Here is a 19,287-nt window from a genome sequence, read left to right as displayed (position 1 = left end):
GGCACATGGTATGATATATTCAAGATCCTGAAAGAGAAAGACTTCCAGACAAGAATTTTTGTACCCAATCAAATTGTCCTTTAAAATTGAGGGAGAGATTAAAGCTTTCACAAACAAAGAAGTACTGAAAGATTTTGTCAACAAGAGACTGGCCCTACAAGAAATACTAAAAGGAGTTCTGCCAGCTGAAAAAAAAAAAAAGACAGGAGAGGAAGGTGGAGGAAGGCACGCAATTGAAGAGTACCACTAAGGGTAATTTAAAGAATGCAAAAAGAAGGGGAGGGGGGGAAGAATACTTAGATCTGACAAATAAAATAAAAATGATAAGATGGTGGAATCAAGAAATGCCTGTTCAGTAATAACTTTGTTAACAGACTAAACTTACCAATTAAAAAATTCAGATTGGCAGAATGGATTAAGAAACATAATCTAGCTATATGCTGCTTACAAGAGACTCATTTAAACACAAGGATACGAATAGATTCAAAGTGAAAGGATGGAAAAAGATTTTCCACACAAGTGGTAACGAAAAGAAAGCACGAGTAGCTATCCTAATATTGGGCAAAGTAGACTTTAAATGTAAAGACATCCTAAAGGACAAAGAAAGACCCTATATACTAATTTAAGGGTCAATCACCAAGAAGATAGAGCAATCATAAATGTTTATGCTCCCCATCAAGGACCTCCAAAGTGCATGAGACAGACATTGGCAAAACTGAAGGGAGTGATAGATAATAGCAGGAAACTTCAATACCCCACTCTCCTCTATAGATAGAACAACCAGACAGAAGATCAACAAGGAAATAGGGAAGTTAAATAACTTGATAAATGAATTAGACCTGACAGACATATATAGGTCACTGCACCCCAAAACACAAGGTTATACATTCTTCTCTAGTGCTCATGGAACATTCTCTAGGATAGCGCATATGCTGGGACACAAACAGGTCTTTACGAATTCAAAAATATTGAAGTTATTCAAAGCACTTCCCCTGATCACAATGGGATGAAACTGGATCTCAATAATAACCAAAGAATGAGAACATTCACAAATATATGGAGATTAAATAAAACACTCTTAAACAACCAATGGATCAAAGAAGAAATTGCTAGAGAAATCAGTAGCTCTCTGGAGATGAATGAAAATGAGAATACAGCTAACCAGAACTTATGGGATGTAGCAAAAGCAGTGCTGAGAGGGAAATTCATTGCCTTGAATGCTTATATTAAAAAACAAGAAAGAGCAAAAATCGAGGACTTAACAGTGTACCTGGAGGAACTTGAGAAAGAACAGCAAACTAGCTCCAAAGCAAATAGAAGAAGAAAAGTAACAAAGATTAAAGCAGAGATAAATGAATGGGAGGACAAAACAATAATAGAAAGAGTCAGTAAAACCAAAAGCTCGTTCTTTAAGAAAATCAATAAAACTGATAGGCCACTAGCAAGACTGAGAAAGAAAAAAAGAGAGAGAATGCAAATAAGCAAAATCAGAAATGAGAAGGGGTGCATTACCATAGACCCTGAAGAAATAAAAGAAATCATAAGAGGACACTATGAACAACTATACGCCAACAAGCTAGATAACTTAGATGAAATAAACAAATTCCTGGAGACACACAAACAAGCTACACTGACTCAGGAAGAAACAGAAGCTCTCAACAAACCAATCACAACTAAAAAGATTCATTCAGTCACCAAAAATCTTCCTACAAAGAAAAGCCTAGGGTCATATGGCTTCACAGGGGCATTTTATCAAATATTCCAGAAAGAACTATCACCAATCCTGCTCAAACTTTTCTAAAAAATTGAGGAAAAAGTAACTCTACTTAACTCATTTTGTGAAGCTAATTATCATTTTAATACCAAAAATGGGTAAAGATGCTATAAGAAAGGAAAACTACAGGCCAATCTCTCTAATGAACATAGATGCAAAAATTCTCTATAAAATATTAGCAAATCAAATTCAACAACATATTAAAAGAATTAAACACCATGACCAAGTGGTGCAAGTATTGTTCAACCCAAGAAAATCTATTAATGTAATACAGCACACTACAAATCAAAAGGGAAAAAAAATCACATGATCATCTTGATTGATGCTGAAAAAGCATTCAACAAAACTCAGCATCCTTTTCTGATAAAAGCACTCCAAAAGATGGGAATCAAATGTAACTACCTCAATATGATAAAGGGAATATATGAAAAACTGATAGCCAGCATTGTATTCAATGGAGGGAGACTGAAAGCCTTCCTCCCAAGATCAGGTACAAGACAAGGATGCCCACTGTCACAACTATTATTCAACATTGTGCTAGAAGATCTAGCTAGAGCAATCAGGCAGGATAAAGAAATAAAAGGCATCCAAATTGGAAAGGAAGCAGTAAGACTCTCATTATTTGCTGATGATATGATATTATACTTGGAAGATCTAGAGAAATCTACAGCAAAGTTACTTGAGCTAATAAATTCAGAAAGGTGGTGGGATATAAAATTAATTCGAAGAAATCAGTAACATTTCTATACACAAGCAATGAGCTAGCTGAGGAGTCAGTTAAGGAAAAAATTCCATTCAAAATAGCAATAAAAAATTCAAATACTTAAGAATGAATGTAACTATGGACTTAAAGGACTTGTACACAGAAAACGACATAACATTGCTAAAAGAAATCAAAGGAGATCTAAATAAGTGGAAAGATATTCCCGGCTCATGGATAGGAAGGCTAAATATAGTAAAGACATCAATTCTCCTCAAATTGATCTACAGATTCAACACAGTACCAATCAAAATTCCAACAATTTACTTTGAAGATTTGGAAAAGCTAACTACCAAATTCATCTGGAAGGAAAAGAGACCCCGAATAGTAAAAAGCATCCTAAAAAAGAAGAATAAAGTGTGAGGATTATCACTCCCTGAATTTAAAACCTATTATAAAGCCACAGTGGTCAAAACATCATGGTACTGGCACAAAGACAGAAGCATTGACCAATGGAATCGAATTGAGAGTGCAGAAATAGACCCCCAAATCTATGGTCAATTGATTTTTGACAATGCCCCCAAATTCTCTGAACTGGGACAAAACAGTCTTTTCAATAATTGGGCATGGAAGATCTGGATATCAATAGCCAAGAGAATGAAAGAGGACCCCTATCTTACACCCTACACAAAAATTAACTCAAAGTGGATCAAACACCTAAATATAAGACCTAGCACTGCAAAGCTTCTAGAAGAAAATGTAGGGAAACATCTTCAAGACCTAGTAACAGGAGGTAGCTTCCTAAACTTTACACCCAAAGCACAAGCAATAAAAGAAAAAATTAGATAAATGGGAATTCCTCAAAATCAAATGCTTCTGCACCTCAAAGACTGCAAAAAAAAAAAGGTGAAAAGACAGCCAAGTCAATGGAAGAAAATATCTGGAAATCACATATTGGACAAAGGTTTGGTTTCCTGTATATACAAAGAAATCATGCAACTCAACAACAAAAGAACAAACTATCCAATTATAAAATGGGATAAAAATATGAATAGGTATTTTTTTGAAGAGCAAATACAGATGGCTCAAAAGCACATGAAGAGATGCTCATTTTCACTGGTTACAAGAGAAATGCAGATCAAGACTACGATAAGATACCACCTCACATCTATAAGAATAGCTGCTATTAAACAATCAGGAAACTGTAAATGTTGGAGAGGGTGTGGAGAAATTGGGACACTTATGCACTGCTAGTGGGAATGTACAATGGTGGTGTCACTATGGAAGACTGTTTGCGGTTCCTTAGGAAACCAAATATCATGCTGCCCTATGACCCAGCAATAGCACTACTTGGTATATACCCAGAAGAGCTGAAAGCATTGACATAGACATTTGCACACCGATGTTCATAGCGGCAGTATTCACAATCACCAAAAGATGGAAACAATCCAAATGCCCATCAACAGACGGGTGGATCAACAAAATGTGGTGTATACATATGATGGAATATTATGCAGCAGTAAGACAAAATGACATCCTGAAGCACATGATAAGATAGACAAGCCTTGAGGACATAATGCTGAGTGAAATTAGCCAGATACAAATGGACAGATACTGTATGATTCCACTTTTATGACCAGCATAAAGGTATAATCAGAGAGTTATAATATAGCGTGCAGGGGATTTAGAGATACATAGAAGCTAGAGATGGGTGAACCATTAGCTAATGTGGTTGAACTCCAATGTAGGGGAATAGATGGGAGTGAAGGTGATTCTCTAGTGGGCCTAGAAATAATATTACCATATTGAAGATGAACAAGATTGAAAGGGGTTGTATAGACCTACGTGTCCCACTGACTCTCACTAGAATTATGAATGAGTTCTTGTAAGAATTACTTCAAAGATATGATTCTTGTGTAAAGAGTGTTTAAGTCCAGGGTACAGGGGGGAAACTGTTATCACATACTATGAACTATGTTCAAAAGGAAACCATCAGCACTACCACAGCAACTGCAGAGATGAAAAATGGGAAGAGGGACAAGAGTTAAGAGGAGGTTTAGATCTTCTCTTTGGTGAGGAAGTGTTTATACATTTTCTGCCTCTTGAGAACAATGAAATTATCCAAAACTGAGAATGTTGATGGACTGTGGACTTTGGGCCCTCTACAGGATGCCTGATGAATGCAGGTGACTGAAGGATGCTCTAACAGAGAAATAGAATGGCAAATGATGGTGTATACTTGTGAACAAAGTCTGTGTTGCTACAAAAAGTAACATTGTCGTGAGGCATGCAACGATGTGAATGGACATGTAGGATATTTGGTGAGACAAAATAAGCCAGAAATATAAAAGCAATAATGATATGGTCACTTTTAGAAGATGCTTATAAGAAAACAGGGGTCTAGATTGCAAGCTTTTAGAGCAGACACATTAAGTCCGGCGTGGTGATTATTATTTCTGGATTTTGAGAGGCTGTTGTAGATATATAACATGATATTTAGAGATAAGAATGAAGCTGAACAGATTGGGGTTAAAGTAATTCAGAACATAGGGGTAAGGAAGACAGTGTCTATATTTTAGACCCACACATACTCTTTGAGACCAATGGAAGAAAGTTTTATTTGATCTGGAACTGAAATTTTCTGTAGCACATAATCTAATCCAACCTATCTGAATAGCTCATTTGAACAACTGAAACACGGAGAGCCCAGAATAAGAAAGAGGTCTTTCAATCCTGTATAGATTATTATAATGCCTGGTAACATCCTAGAGTATATTAATCAGATAATCAAAAAGAATTGGCAAAGTCTTCTGAGGGAGGAGAGAAAGATGGTGGAACTATTAAACCTTACCATCAGTGAATCCCCTGATGCTGGGTCAAACTTTAGGGACACTGAAATCAATAATAGGCCATGCCCTCGATCATGAGGCTTACTCTTGTGAAGCTTCTGTAGGCAGCATAGAAGCTGAGACTACCTATAGGCATGCCTAAGAGTTACTTGTGGAGGACCTCTGTTGTTGCTCAGATGTGGCCTCAGTCTCTCTAAGCCCAACTCTGCAAGTGAAATCGTTGCCCTCCCTGCTATGTGGGACACGACATCCAGGGGTGAAAGTTTCTCTGGCAACTTGGGAGATGGCTCCCAGGGATGAATCCACACCTGGCACCAAGAGATCAGCAAATCCATACTGACAAAATGAGGGGGGAAAGTGTGATAAATAGAGTATCAGTGGCAGAGAGAGTTAAAATAGAGTTGAGAGGCTACTCTGGAGGTTGCTCTTATGCAAGTTTCAATTAGACATTGCTACCCATTATAGCCTGTCAACTCCCAACCAGGACCATTCCAACCAATCCTAAAGAACACCAAGGGTAATTTATAAGATTTCACAAGGGTTCCGGGCACAAGAGTAACTTTCCAGAAACCCACAACCTCCAAATGGGTCCCTGGTCAGATAAGTCCTGAAACCCAGCCCAGCCTCTCCAGAACATCAGATAGTTCCTTCTCCCTACCCCATATTAGTTACAGACCCTTGCAATATGAAAAGTTTAGAATTGCCATAGCCCAAACAACATTAAAGAGAGGAATGGTGGAATTATACATAGTAGATAGGACTTAACAAATAAATATGAATGCTGAATCATTGAATTGATATGTCTTTTAGTCTCCAGTATTTTGGAATAGCTAGAAGGAAAAATGGAAAATTGTGAAATTGTAACCCATGTCAAAGTCTGAAATATGTTCTACAACTGAAAAAAAAAATACAAAACTAATTCAGCATTTTCTCCTTGTGGTAGTTATGAATATTGTCTCAGTTTAATTATGTGGTAGTTTATAACCTTCCACCTAATCTAAATAGAAGTAAAGGAAAATAAAAGAATTAAAAGAAAAGACTGAAAATTTCTAAACAGACTGTTTTAAAATCAGTCTTTAGATTGAATTTAACTGATAATTTCTGTCATGGTCAGGCTCATGTGTCAACTTGGCCAGGTTGTGGTACCTGTTTGGTTGGGCAAGTGCTGTCCTATCTGCTACTATGAGAACATTTCATACAATTAAATCATGATCATATTAGCTGCATCCATTTGTAATCAGCAAAGGAGAGTGACTTCCAGTGATTAGATTAGATGTTTAATCTAATCACTGGAAGCTTTTGAAGAAGGATTGAGAAGAGACAGGCTCTCTTCCTGCTTTGGGCGGTGAGCCTCTTGTGTGGAGTTCATCCAGACACTCCATTGGAATTGTCAGCTTCACAGCCTGCCCTACAGATTTTGGAGTCCATGTTCCCATGGTTATGTGAGACACTTTTCTAAATTTTGTATTTACGAATATTTCCTGTTGATTCTGTTTCTCTAGAGTACCCTAACTAATACAACTTGGTATCAGGAGTGGTTCTTAAGAAACAGAATCTTAAAAATAGGTTTTTATGAATGTTTTTCTACTCTGACTGGACTCAAAGACACTATGGACTCTGATTCCCATAATCAGAATGACACTGCCAATCCATGAAGTGAGTTGGCAAAAGAAATAGTCAAAATATCATCATTCAATTCTTCTAATGCTTTGCTTGTACAAAGCCAGGCTCTGGGGAATAATGTTTTTAACACCTTTATGGAGTTTTGTGGAAATATGAGGTATAGAGATGTTGGCTGGTTGTTGTTAGATACACTGGCTACATTAAGGAGTGAAAGTGATGGGCTTAAGGCTTCAAACGAGAAGCTTAAGCACCGTCTGACAGATGTAGAAGTTTCTATGGGTGTCCTGAAGCAAAATCTTATTTCCTGTAGCTGTAGACTTGAGATCTCTGAAAATCAGACTCAGAATCTTATTGTTAGAGTGGAACTTTACAACATAAACAGAAATCTCAGTCTTGCATGGTGTCTGCCATTAAATTGAGGGCATTGATTGGAAAGGAGTGGGACCCTGAAAAATGGGATGGTGACATATGGATCGATAATGATGTTGGGGATGAGATGAAACCATTATCTTCTCTAGATAACCCTGTAATAGTCTGCCCTGAGGACATAGCTGCCCCACCTCCAGCCTACCTTGAGGAGTTGACCACCCAACCTCCACCTGAAGAGATTAGCCCTAGAGTGATTAATCCTGTTTCACCAGATGAAACTGCAAATTAATGCCCTTCAGTAAATGGCTTGGAAGATATTTCCAATTCTTTTCATGACCTACCCCACCACCCCTCATTTCTTCCAGGTCTATAACGACTAAAGTTCCAACAGACCACTAAAGGTGAGGTATCACACATGAAAAGGTACATTATACTCCAAAAGAACTGAGTTTTCCAATTTGTATAGACAGAAATCAGGGGAATATATGTGGCAATAGATTTTAAGGGTGTGGGATAATGGTGGGAGGAATATAAGGCTAGATCAGGCTGAATTTATTGATATGGGCCCACTAAGCAGAGATTCTGCATTCAATGTTATAGCTCAAGGGATTAGAAAAGGCACTAACAGTTTGGATGGTTGGTTGAAACATGGATCAAAAGGTGGCCGACATTACCTGAGGTTGAAATGTCAGAACTGCCCTGGTGTAATGTAGATGAGGGGATCCAGAAGCTTAGAGAGATTGGAATGTTGGAGTGGATTTATCTTGCAAAGCCTGCTCTTACACCCCAGGAATGTCCAGAGGATGCACCTTTTACCAGAACAGTGAGAAATAAATTTGTGAGACTAGCACCATCATCCCTAAAGAGCTCTGTAGTTGCTTTTCTCTGTAGGTCAGATATTACTGTGGGAACTATTGTCACTGAGTTGGAATCCTTAAACCAAGGATTTAAGGGATGGGATGACTGCATCCTGAGTTGGCAGAAGCCAGGTGGCAGCACTTAATCACCAAAGACAGGGTGGACATGGTTATTATAACAGACAGCAAACTCAAAGCAGGAATCAAAATAATCTGACTCAGATATTTGTGGTGTTGGGTGGTAAATCATGGGGTACATAGAAATACAATAGATGGGCAGTCTACTAAATTCTCATTTGAGCTGTATAAGAAAAAAAGAGTTCTAGGTCAAGGGAACAGAAGTCTAACCTGAATTACAAAACACAGAGTCACGGCCCCTTAATAAATTTCCAGACTTGAGACAGTTTATAGACCCAGAGTCCCCTGAATGAAGGGGAGGCCAGGTCCCTTTAGGGGAGAACCCTGTTTAACAGCCACAAATTTATACTGTTAATCTTTCTCCAAGCCTCCTCCAAGGACACTGATGGCCTTTTATTAGGGTAACTGTGTATTGGGAAAAAGGAAATGATCAGATATTTCAGGGATTATTAGACATGGTTCAGAAGTGACATTAATTCCAGGGGACCCAAAACATCACTCTGGTCCATCAGTCAGAGTGGAGGCTTATGGAGGCCAGGTGGTCGATGGAGTTTTAGCTCAGGTCTGTTTCACAGTGAGTCCAGTTGGCCCCCAGACCCATTCTGTAGTTATTTCCCCAGTTCCAGAATGTATAATTGGAATAGACATATGGAGCAACTGGCAGAATCCCCACATTGGCTCTCTAAGTTGTGCAGTGAGGGCTATTATGGTAAGAAAGGCTAAGTGGAAGCCACTAGAACTGCCCTTCCCTAGTAAAATAGTAAATCAGAAGCAATACCGGATTCTGGGAGGGACTGAAGAAATTACTGCTACTCTTACGGACTTGAAGGAGGCAAGGCTGGTGATTCCCACCACATCCCCATTCAACTCTCCTATTTGGTCTGTGTAGAAAACAGATGGATCTTGGAGGATGATCGTGGATTATCATAAACTGAACCAGGTGGAAACTCCAATTGCAGCTGCTGTTCCAGATGTGGTATCATTGCTTGAGCAAATCAGTACCCCCCCCCCCCCCGTTACCTGATATGCAGCTATTGATCTGGCAAATGCTTTTTTCTCAATAGCTGTTAGTAAGGACCACCAGAAACAGTTTGCTTTCAGCTGGCAAGGTCAGCAATATACAGTCACTGTCTTACCTCAGGGGTATACCAACTCTCCAGCCTTATGCCATAATCTTATCCGCAGGGAACTTGATCATTTCTCCCTTCCACAAGACATCACACTGGTCCATTATATTGATGATATCATGTTGATTGGACCTAGTGAAGAAGAGGTAGCAACTAGTCTACACTTATTGGTAAGCCATTTGTGTGTCAGAGGATGTGAAATAAATCCAACAAAAATACAGGCACCTTCCACTTCATTGAAATTTCTACATGTCCAGTGTTGTGGTACATGTTGCGATATCCCTTCTAAGGTGAAGGATAAATTGCTGCATCTGGCCCCTCCTATGACCAAAAGAGACACAATGCCTAGCTGGTCTCTTTGGATTTTGGTGACAACATATTCCTCATTTGGGTGTGCTACTCCGGCCCATTTATCGAGTGACCAGAAAAGCTGCTAATTTTGAGTGGGGACCTGAACAAGAGGAGCTCTGCGACAGGCCCAGGCTGCTGTACAAGCTGCTCTGCCACTTGGACCATATGATCCAGCAGATCCAATGGTGCTGGAAGTGTCAGTGGCAAATAGAGATGCTGTTTGGAGCCTTTGGCAGGCCCCTCTAGGAGAATCACAATGCAGACCCTTAGGGTTTTGGAGCAAAGCCTTACCATCTGCTGCAAATAACTACTCTCCTTTTGAGAACAGCTTTTGGCCTGCAACTGGATCTTATTAGAAACTGAATGCTTAACATTGGACCACCAAGTTACCATAAGACCTGAGTTGCCTATCATGAGGTGGGTGTTGTCTGGCCCACCAAGCCATAAAGTTGGGTGTGTGCAGCAGCACTCTATTGTAAAATGGAAATGGCATATATGAAATAGGGCCAGAGCAGATCCTGAAGGCACAAGTAAGTTACATGAGGAAGTGGCCCAAATGCCCATAGTCTCCACTCCTGCCACATTATACCTTCTCTTTCCCAGACCAGAGCTATGGCCTCTTGGGGAGTTTCTTACAGTAAACTGTCTGAGGAAGAGAAAACTTGGGCCTGGTTTACAGAGGGTTTGGCATGATATGCAGGCACCATCTGAAAGTGGACAACTTCAGCACTAAAACCCCTTTCTGGGGTGTCCTTGAAGGACAGTATTGAGGGGAAATCCTCCCAGTGGGCAGAACATTGAACAGTGCACCTGGTTGTTCATTTTGTTTGGAGGAGAACTGGTCAGAGGTACATTTGTATACTGATTCATGGGCTGTTGCTAACGGTTTGGCTGGATGGTCAGGGACTTGGAAAGACCATAATTGGAAAATTGGTGACAAAGAGGTCTGGGGAAGAGGTGTGCGGGTAGACCTTTCTGAGTGTGCTGAAAACATGAAGATATTTGTGTCTTATGTGAATGCGCACCAGAGGGTGACTTCAACAGAGGAAAGTTTTAATAACCAAGTGGATAAGATGACCTGTTCTGTGAATACTAGTCAGCCTCTTTCCCCAGCAACTCCTGTCATTGCCCAATGGGCTCATGAACAAAGTGGTCATGGTGGTAGGGATGGAGGTTATACATAGGCTCAGCAACATGGACTTCCACTCATCAAGGCTGTCCTGGCTATAGCCACTGCTGAGTGCCCAAACTGCCAGCAGGAGAGATCCATACTCAGCCCCTGATATGGCACCATTCCCCAAGGTGAACAGCTGGCTACATGGTGGCAGGTTGATTACATTGGACCACTCCCTTCATGGAAGGGGCAGCGATTTGTTCTAACTGGAAAAGACACATACTCTGGATATGGGTTTGCTTTTCATGCACACAATGCTTCTGCTAAAACTACCATCTGTGAGCTTACAGAATGCCTTATTCATCACCATGGTATTCCACATAGCATTGCTTCAGATCAAGGAACACACTTCACAGCAAATGAAGTGCGGGAATGGGCACATGTTCATGGAATTATCTGGTCTTACCATGTTCCCTGTCATCCAGTAGCAGCTGGATTGATAGAACGGTGGAATGGCCTTTTGAAACTCAATTACATTGCCAACTAGGTGGTAATACCTTGTAGGGCGGGGGTAATGTTCTCCAGGAAGCTGTATATGCTCTGAATCAGCATCCATTGTATGGTGCTGTTTCTCCCATAGCCAAGATCCATGGGTCCAAGTACCAAGGGGTGAAATGGGAGTGGCACCACTCACTATTACCTCTAGTGATCCACTAAGAAAATTTTTGCTTCCTGTCCCTGTGACCCTGAGCTCTGCTGGTACAGGTTTTAATTCAAAAAGGGGGAGTGCTTCCACCAGGAGAAACAACAATGATTCCATTGAACTGGAATCTAAGATGCCATGTGGTCATTTTGGGCTACCCATGCCCCTGGATCAAAAGCCAAGAAGGGGACTACATTATTGGCTGGGGTGATTGACCCTGACTATCAGGGGGAAATAGGACTACAAGGACACAATGGAGGTAAAGAAGAGTTTTCCTGGAATGTAGGAGATCCCCTAGGGTGTTTTTTAGTAGTACCATACCCTGTGATTAAATTCCATGGAAAACTGCAATAACCCAATCCAGGCAGAACTACCAATGACTCTGAAACTTCAGGAATGAAGGTTTGGGTCACCCACGAGGCAAAGAACCACGGTTAGCTGAAGTGCTTGCTGAGGGTAAAGGGAACATGGAATGGGTAGTAGAAGAAGGTAGTGATAAATATGAACTACGACCACGTGATCAGTTACAGAAACAAGGACTGTACACAATTTTGTTCCTGTTATACTATTTAAGTTGTAAGATATCAAGTTTAAGAATGATTATTATCAAGGACTTGCATCCTATTCTGGAAAGATTTTATGTGTTTCCAGTTATATGCAGGACAGTTGAGCATTGTTAGGTAAAAGAAAAAATGTGCATTTTATTGTTTTTTATTTAGAAATTAGGTATGGTTTAAGGTGATGTGTATAGCTGCCAAGTTGACAAGGGGTAGATTATCATGGTCAGATTCATGAGTCACCTTGGCCAGGTGTTAATACCTGTTTGTCTGGCTGGACAAGTGCTGGCCTGTCTGTTGCTATGAAGACATTTCATAGAATTAAATCACGATTACATCGGCTGCATCCACAGCTGATTCCATTTGTAATCAGCCAAGGGGAGTGTCTTCTGCAATGAGTGATGCTTAATCTAATCACGAGAAGCCTTTTAAGGAGGATTCCGAAGAGGCAGGCTCTTCCTGCTTTGGCCAGTGAGCCTCTCCTGTGGAATTCATCCAGACCCTCCATCAGAATCATCAGCTTCACAGCCTGCCCTACAGATTTGGAACTCTATATTCCCACTGTTATGTGAGATGCTTTTATAATTTTTATGTTTACAGATATTTCCTGTTAATTCTGTTTTTGTAGAGAACCCTAAGTAACACAATCTCATAACACTGTATATAACAAAAGTGGTAAAAAGTGTTGCAATTTCAATTTTAATATAAATAAGTAAGGATTAATTAAAATATAATGCAACATAATCTATGTCAATGCTTAACTTTTACTTCTTCACTAAAAGGTTATTTGAAAAAATCAAAATTGACATAGTATGTTTTATATGGCAGTTAATTTTTTCCACAATGATGTTGAATAAATTCATTCTCTCCCTCTTCTCATGATTTATTAAATTCATATGGCATGTAAATATGAAAATATATTTATACTTAAAACATGTTTTATTGTTTTGTTATGCTTGAAAATGCTTAATTTTATGTTATAGTCATTGGTCTTCTAAAGCCCAAATGGTTTAACGTAACTGTCCATAATGTTTTGGCCTTCAGAATTTTCAGGGAGTAAATTTGGAAAAAATCCCACCACAGTTTCAAAATTTACTCTTGTCCATGCCCACTGGCTCTGTAATAGTGCTTTCACAGATTCGATCAAATGCTTTTCTCTATAGTTCCAAGGGTTATATCAGAAAAAGTACCTAGGCTTGCTTACTTTCCATTGTGAAATATGTGTCTATGTGTGTTTAAGTATGTCTACTTCTTTGTCTTTTGGCTGTTAAAAAAACTGTCAAGAGTCAAAAAAAAAAAGCTTCCATTTGACCTTTCCCACCACAATATCTGTTATTCCACAGGCTGAGGATCCCATGTGGGCATTGCACCAACTAAGTGTCTCAATCTCAATTATAAGTTCAAGGACCAAGTAAATGACCACTTGATGGTTCACAGACCCAATGGACTCCATCTATTACCTCAAATCCCACTCCTACCCAAAAAAAGGACCAGGTTGATTCTCCAGATCTCTGGGTATCAGTGTCAACTCCGACCCTCTGTCTAACAGTCCCTTCTGTCTAACCTGGGGAGAGGACAAAGGCTGTGCACAATTTTCTAATAGGAAATACTCTACACAAAACAAAACAAAAACAAGTAAGTTATCATAAATTAGGATTATATAGGGCGGTGCGACGGCAGCTCAGCAGGTAGAATTCTCACCTGCCATGCCGGAGACCTTGTTTCGATTCCCGGTGCCTGCCCATGAAGGAAAAAAAAGAATATATAGTGTATTAGTCAGGGTTCTCTAGAGAAACAGAATCAACAGGGAACACTTGCAAATATAAAATTTATGAAAGTGTCTCACGTGACCGTAGGAATGCAGAGTCCAAAATCCACAGGGCAGGCTGCGAAGCCGATGACTCCAGTGGATGGCCTGGATGAACTCCACAGGAGAGGCTCACCAGCCAAAGCAGGAATGCAACCTGTCTCCTCTGAGTCCTCCTTAAAAGGCTTCCCATGATTGGATTTAGCATCACTAATTGCAGAAGACACTCCCCTTTGGCTGATTACAAATGGAATCAGCTGTGGATGTAGCTGACGTGATCATGACCTAATCCTATGAAATGTTTTCATTGCAACAGACAGGCCAGCGCTTGCCCAATCAGATGAACAGGTACCACAACTTAGCCAAGTTGACACCTGTCCCTAACCATGACAGTCCACCCCTTGTCAACTTGGCACATATATATATATATATATATCACCTTAGACCATACTTAATTTCCAAATGAAAACAAATAAGCACACATTTTTTCTTTTACCTGACAATACTCAACATGTCCTGCATATAACTGGAAGCACATTAAATCTCTCCAGAATAGGGTGCAAATCCTTGGGCAACATTCATTCTTAAACTTGATATCTTACAACTTAAATAATATAACACAAACAAAACAGCATTACAGTCCTCGTTTCTGTAACTGATCACGTGGTCGAAGTTCATATTTATCACTACCTTCTTCCACTACCCATTCCATGTTCCCTTTCCCCTCAGCAAGCACTTCAGCTGGCCGTGGTTCTTTGCCTGGTGGGGTGACCCAAACCTTCATTCCTGAAGTTTCGGAGCCATTAGTAGTCCTGCCTGGATTGTGTTGTTGCAGTTTTCCATTGATTTTAATGGGGCATGGTAGTACTAATAGACGCCCCAGGGGATCTCCTATATTCCAAGAAAACTCTTCTTTACCTCCATTATGTAGTTGCAGTCCTACTTCCTTCTGATAGTCAGGGTCAATTACCCCAGACAATAATGTAATCCCCTTCTTGGTGTGTTGATCCAGAGGCATAAGTAGCCCAAAGTGGCCAGGTGGCAATCTTAACTTCCAGTTCAGTGGTATCATTGTTGTTTCTCCTGGAGAAAGCACACCCCGTTTTGGAACTAAAACCTGTAGACCAGCAGAACTCAGGGTAGCAGGGACAGGAAGCAAAAATTTTCCTAGTGGATCACTAGGAGTAATAGTGAGTGGCACCACACCCATTTCCACCCCTTGGTTCCTGGACCCATGGATCCTGGCTATGGGAGAAACAGCACCATACAGCGGACGCTGATTCAGAGCATACACAGCTTCCTGGAGAACATTACCCCAGCCTTTCAAGTTTTTGCCACCTAGTTGGCACTGTAATTGAGTTTTCAAAAGGCCATTCCACCGTTCTATCAATCCAGCTGCTTCTGGATGATGGGGAACATGGTAAGACCAGAGAATTCCATGAGCATGTGCCCATTCCCGCACTTCATTTGCTGTGAAGTGTGTTCCTTGATCCGAAGCAATGCTATGTGGAATACCATGACGATGGATAAGGCATTCTGTAAGCCCACGGATAGTAGTTTTGGCAGAAGCATTGCATGCAGGGAAAGCAAATCCATATCCAGAGTATGTATCTATTCCAGTTGGAACAAATCGCTGCCCCTTCCATGAAGGGAGTGGTCCAATGTAATCAACCTGCCACCATGTAGCTGGCTGGTCACCTCGGGGAATGGTGCCATATCGGGGGCTGAGTGTGGGTCTCTGCTGCTGGCAGATTGGGCACTCAGCAGTGGCTGTAGCCAGGTCAGCCTTGGTGAGTGGAAGTCCACTCACCCATTGCTGAGCCCATGCATAACCTCCATCCCTACCACCATGACCACTTTGTTCATGAGCCCATTGGGCAATGACAGGAGTTGCTGGGGAAAGAGGCTGACTAGTATTCACAGAACAGGTCATCTTATCCACTTGGTTATTAAAACTTTCCTCTGTTGAAGTCACCCTCTGGTGTGCATTCACATAAGACACAAATATCTTCATGTTTTCAGCACACTCAGAAAGGTCTATCCACATACTTCTTCCCCAGACCTCTTTGTCACCAATTTTCCAATTATGGTCTTTCCAAGTCCCTGACCATCCAGCCAAACCATTAGCAACAGCCCATGAGTCAGTATACAAACGCACCTCTGGCCAGTTTTCCTTCCAAGCAAAATGAACAACCAGGTGCACTGCTCGAAGTTCTGCCCACTGGGAGGATTTCCCCTCACCACTGTCCTTCAAGGACACCCCAGAAAGGGGTTGTAATGCTGCAGCTGTCCACTTTCGGGTGGTACCTGCATATCGTGCTGAACCATCTGTAAACCAGGCCCGAGTTTTCTCTTCCTCAGTCAATTCACTGTAAGGAACACCCCAAGAGGCCATAGCTCTGGTCTGGGAAAGAGAAGGTAATGTGGCAGCAGGAGTGGAAACCATGGGCATTTGTGCCACTTCTTCATGTAACTTACTTGTGCCTTCAGGACCTGCTCTGGCTCTATCTCGTATATACCATTTCCACTTTACAATAGAGTGCTGCTGTGCATGCCCAACTTTATGGCTTGGTGGGTCAGACAACACCCAACTCATGATAGGCAACTCAGGTCTCATGGTAATTTGGTGGCCCATGGTTAAGTGTTCAGTCTCTACTAAGGCCCAGTAGCAGGCCAAAAGCTGTTTCTCAAAAGGAGAGTAGTTATCTGCAGCAGATGGTAAGGCTTTGCTCCAAAATCCTAAGGGTCTGCGTTGTGATTCTCCTATAGGGGCCTGCCAAAGGCTCCAAACAGCATCTCTATTTGCCACTGACACTTCCAGCACCATTGGATCTGCTGGATCATATGGCCCAAGTGGTAGAGCAGCTTGCACAGAAGTCTGGACCTGTCGCAGAGCCTCCTCTTGTTCTGGTCCCCACTCAAAATTAGCAGCTTTTCTGGTCACTCGATAAATGGGCCGGAGTAGCACACCCAAATGAAGAATATGTTGTTGCCAAAATCCAAAAAGACCAACTAGGCGTTGTGCCTCTTTTTTGGATGTGGGAGGGGCCAGATGCAGCAATTTTTCCTTCACCTTAGAAGGGATATCTCGACATGCCCCACACCACTGGACACCTAAAAATTTTACTGAGGTGGAAGGCCCCTGTATTTTTGTTGGATTTATCTCCCATCCTCTGACACACAAATGCCTTACCAGTAAATCTAGAGTAGTTGCTACTTCTTGCTCACTAGGTCCAATCAACATGATATCATCAATATAATGGACCAGTGTGATATCTTGTGGGAGAGAGAAATGATCAAGGTCTCTGCGAACAAGATTATGACATAGGGCTGGAGAGTTAATATACCCTTGAGGTAGGACAGTGAAAGTATATTGCTGACCTTGCCAGCTGAAAGCAAACTGTTTCTGGTGGTCCTTACTAATAGCTATTGAGAAAAAAGCATTTGCCAGATCAATAGCTGCATACCAGGTACCAGGGGATGTATTGATTTGCTCAAGCAATGATACTACATCTGGAACAGCGGCTGCAATTGGAGTTACCACCTGGTTGAGTTTACGATAATCCACTGTCATTCTCCAAGACCCATCTGTTTTCTGCACAGGCCAAATAGGAGAGTTGAATGGGGATGTGGCGGGAATCACCACCACTGCATCTTTCAAGTCCTTAAGAGTGGCAGTAATCTCTGCAATCCCTCCAGGAATATGGTATTGCTTTTGATTTACTATTTTGCTTGGTAGGGGCAGTTCTAGTGGCTTCCACTTGGCCTTTCCCACCATAATAGCCCTCACTGCATGAGTTAGAGAACCAACGTGGGGATTCTGCCAGTTGCTCAGTATGTCTATGCCAATTATACATTCTGGAACTGGGGAAATAACTACAGGATGGGTCCGGGGGCCCACTGGACCCACTGTGAGACGGACCTGAGCTAAAACTCCATTGATCACCTGGCCTCCATAAGCCCCCACTCTGACTGGTGGTCCAGAGTGACATTTTGGGTCCCCTGGAATTAATGTCACTTCTGAACCAGTGTCTAATAATCCCCGAAATATCTGATCATTTCCTTTTCCCCAATGCACAGTTACCCTGATAAAAGGCCGTCGGTCTCCTTGGGGAAGACTTAGAGGAAGGTTAACAGTATAAATTTGTGGCAGTGTAACAGGTTTCTCCCCCATAGGGACCTGGCCTCCCCTTCATTCAAGGGGCTCAGGGTCTGTAAACTGTTTCAAGTCTGGAAATTGGTTAAGGGGCCGTGACTCTGTGTTTTTGTAATTCAGGTTAGACTTCTGTTCCCTTGACCTAGAACTCTTTTGTTTATACAGCTCCAACAAGAATTTAGTAGACTGCCCTTCTATTGTATTTCTAGGCACCCCATGATTTACTAGCCAATGCCACAAATCTCTGCGTGTCATATAATTTTGATGCCTCCTTTGAGTTTGTTGTCTATTATAATACCCACGTCTACCCTGTCTTTGGTGATTAAGTGCTGCCACCTGGCTTCTGCCAACTTGGGATCCTGTCATCCCCATTGTGTTTAAGGATTCCAGCTCAGTGACAGCAGTTCCTACAGTAATATCTGACCTACAGAGAAGTGCAACCACAGAGCTCTTGAGGGATGATGGTGCTAGTCTCACAAACTTATTTCTCACTGTTCTGGTAAAAGGTGCATCTTCTGGACATTCCTGGGGTGTAAGAGCAGGCTTTGCATGATAAATCCACTCTAACATCCCAATCTCTCTAAGCCTCTGGATCCCCTCATCTACATTATACCAGGGCAGTTCTGGCATTTCAACCTCAGGTAATGTTGGCCACCTTTTGATCCATGTTTCAACCAACCACCCAAACAAGCTGTTAACACCTTTTCTAACTGCTCTAGCTATAACATTGAATGCAGAATCTCTGCTTAGTGGGCCCATATCAATAAATTCAGCCTGATCCAGCCTTATATTCCTCCCACCATTATCCCACACTCTTAAAATCCATTGCCACACATATTCCCCTGATTTCTGTCTATATAAATTGGAAAACTCACACAGTTCTTTTGGAGTATAACGTACCTCCTCATGTGTGATACTTTGTACCTCACCTTTAGGGGCCTGTTGGGACTTTAGTCTAGTTATAGGTCTAGAAGAAATGAGGGGTGGTGGGGGTGGGTCATGAAAAGAATTAGAAATATCTTCCAAGCCATTTGCTTCAGGGCTTTCATTTGCAGTTTCATCTGGTGAAACAGGATTAATAACTCTAGGGCTAATCCCTTCAGGAGGAGGTTGGGTGGCCAATTCCTCAAGGCAGGCTGGAGGCGGGGCGGCTATGTCCTCA

This window comes from Tamandua tetradactyla, chromosome 5 (genome assembly GCF_023851605.1).
Source record: "Tamandua tetradactyla isolate mTamTet1 chromosome 5, mTamTet1.pri, whole genome shotgun sequence".
Classification (NCBI taxonomy): domain Eukaryota; kingdom Metazoa; phylum Chordata; class Mammalia; order Pilosa; family Myrmecophagidae; genus Tamandua; species Tamandua tetradactyla.
The sequence above is the reverse complement of the archived record's forward strand: the minus strand, read 5'-3'. Positions refer to the sequence as shown.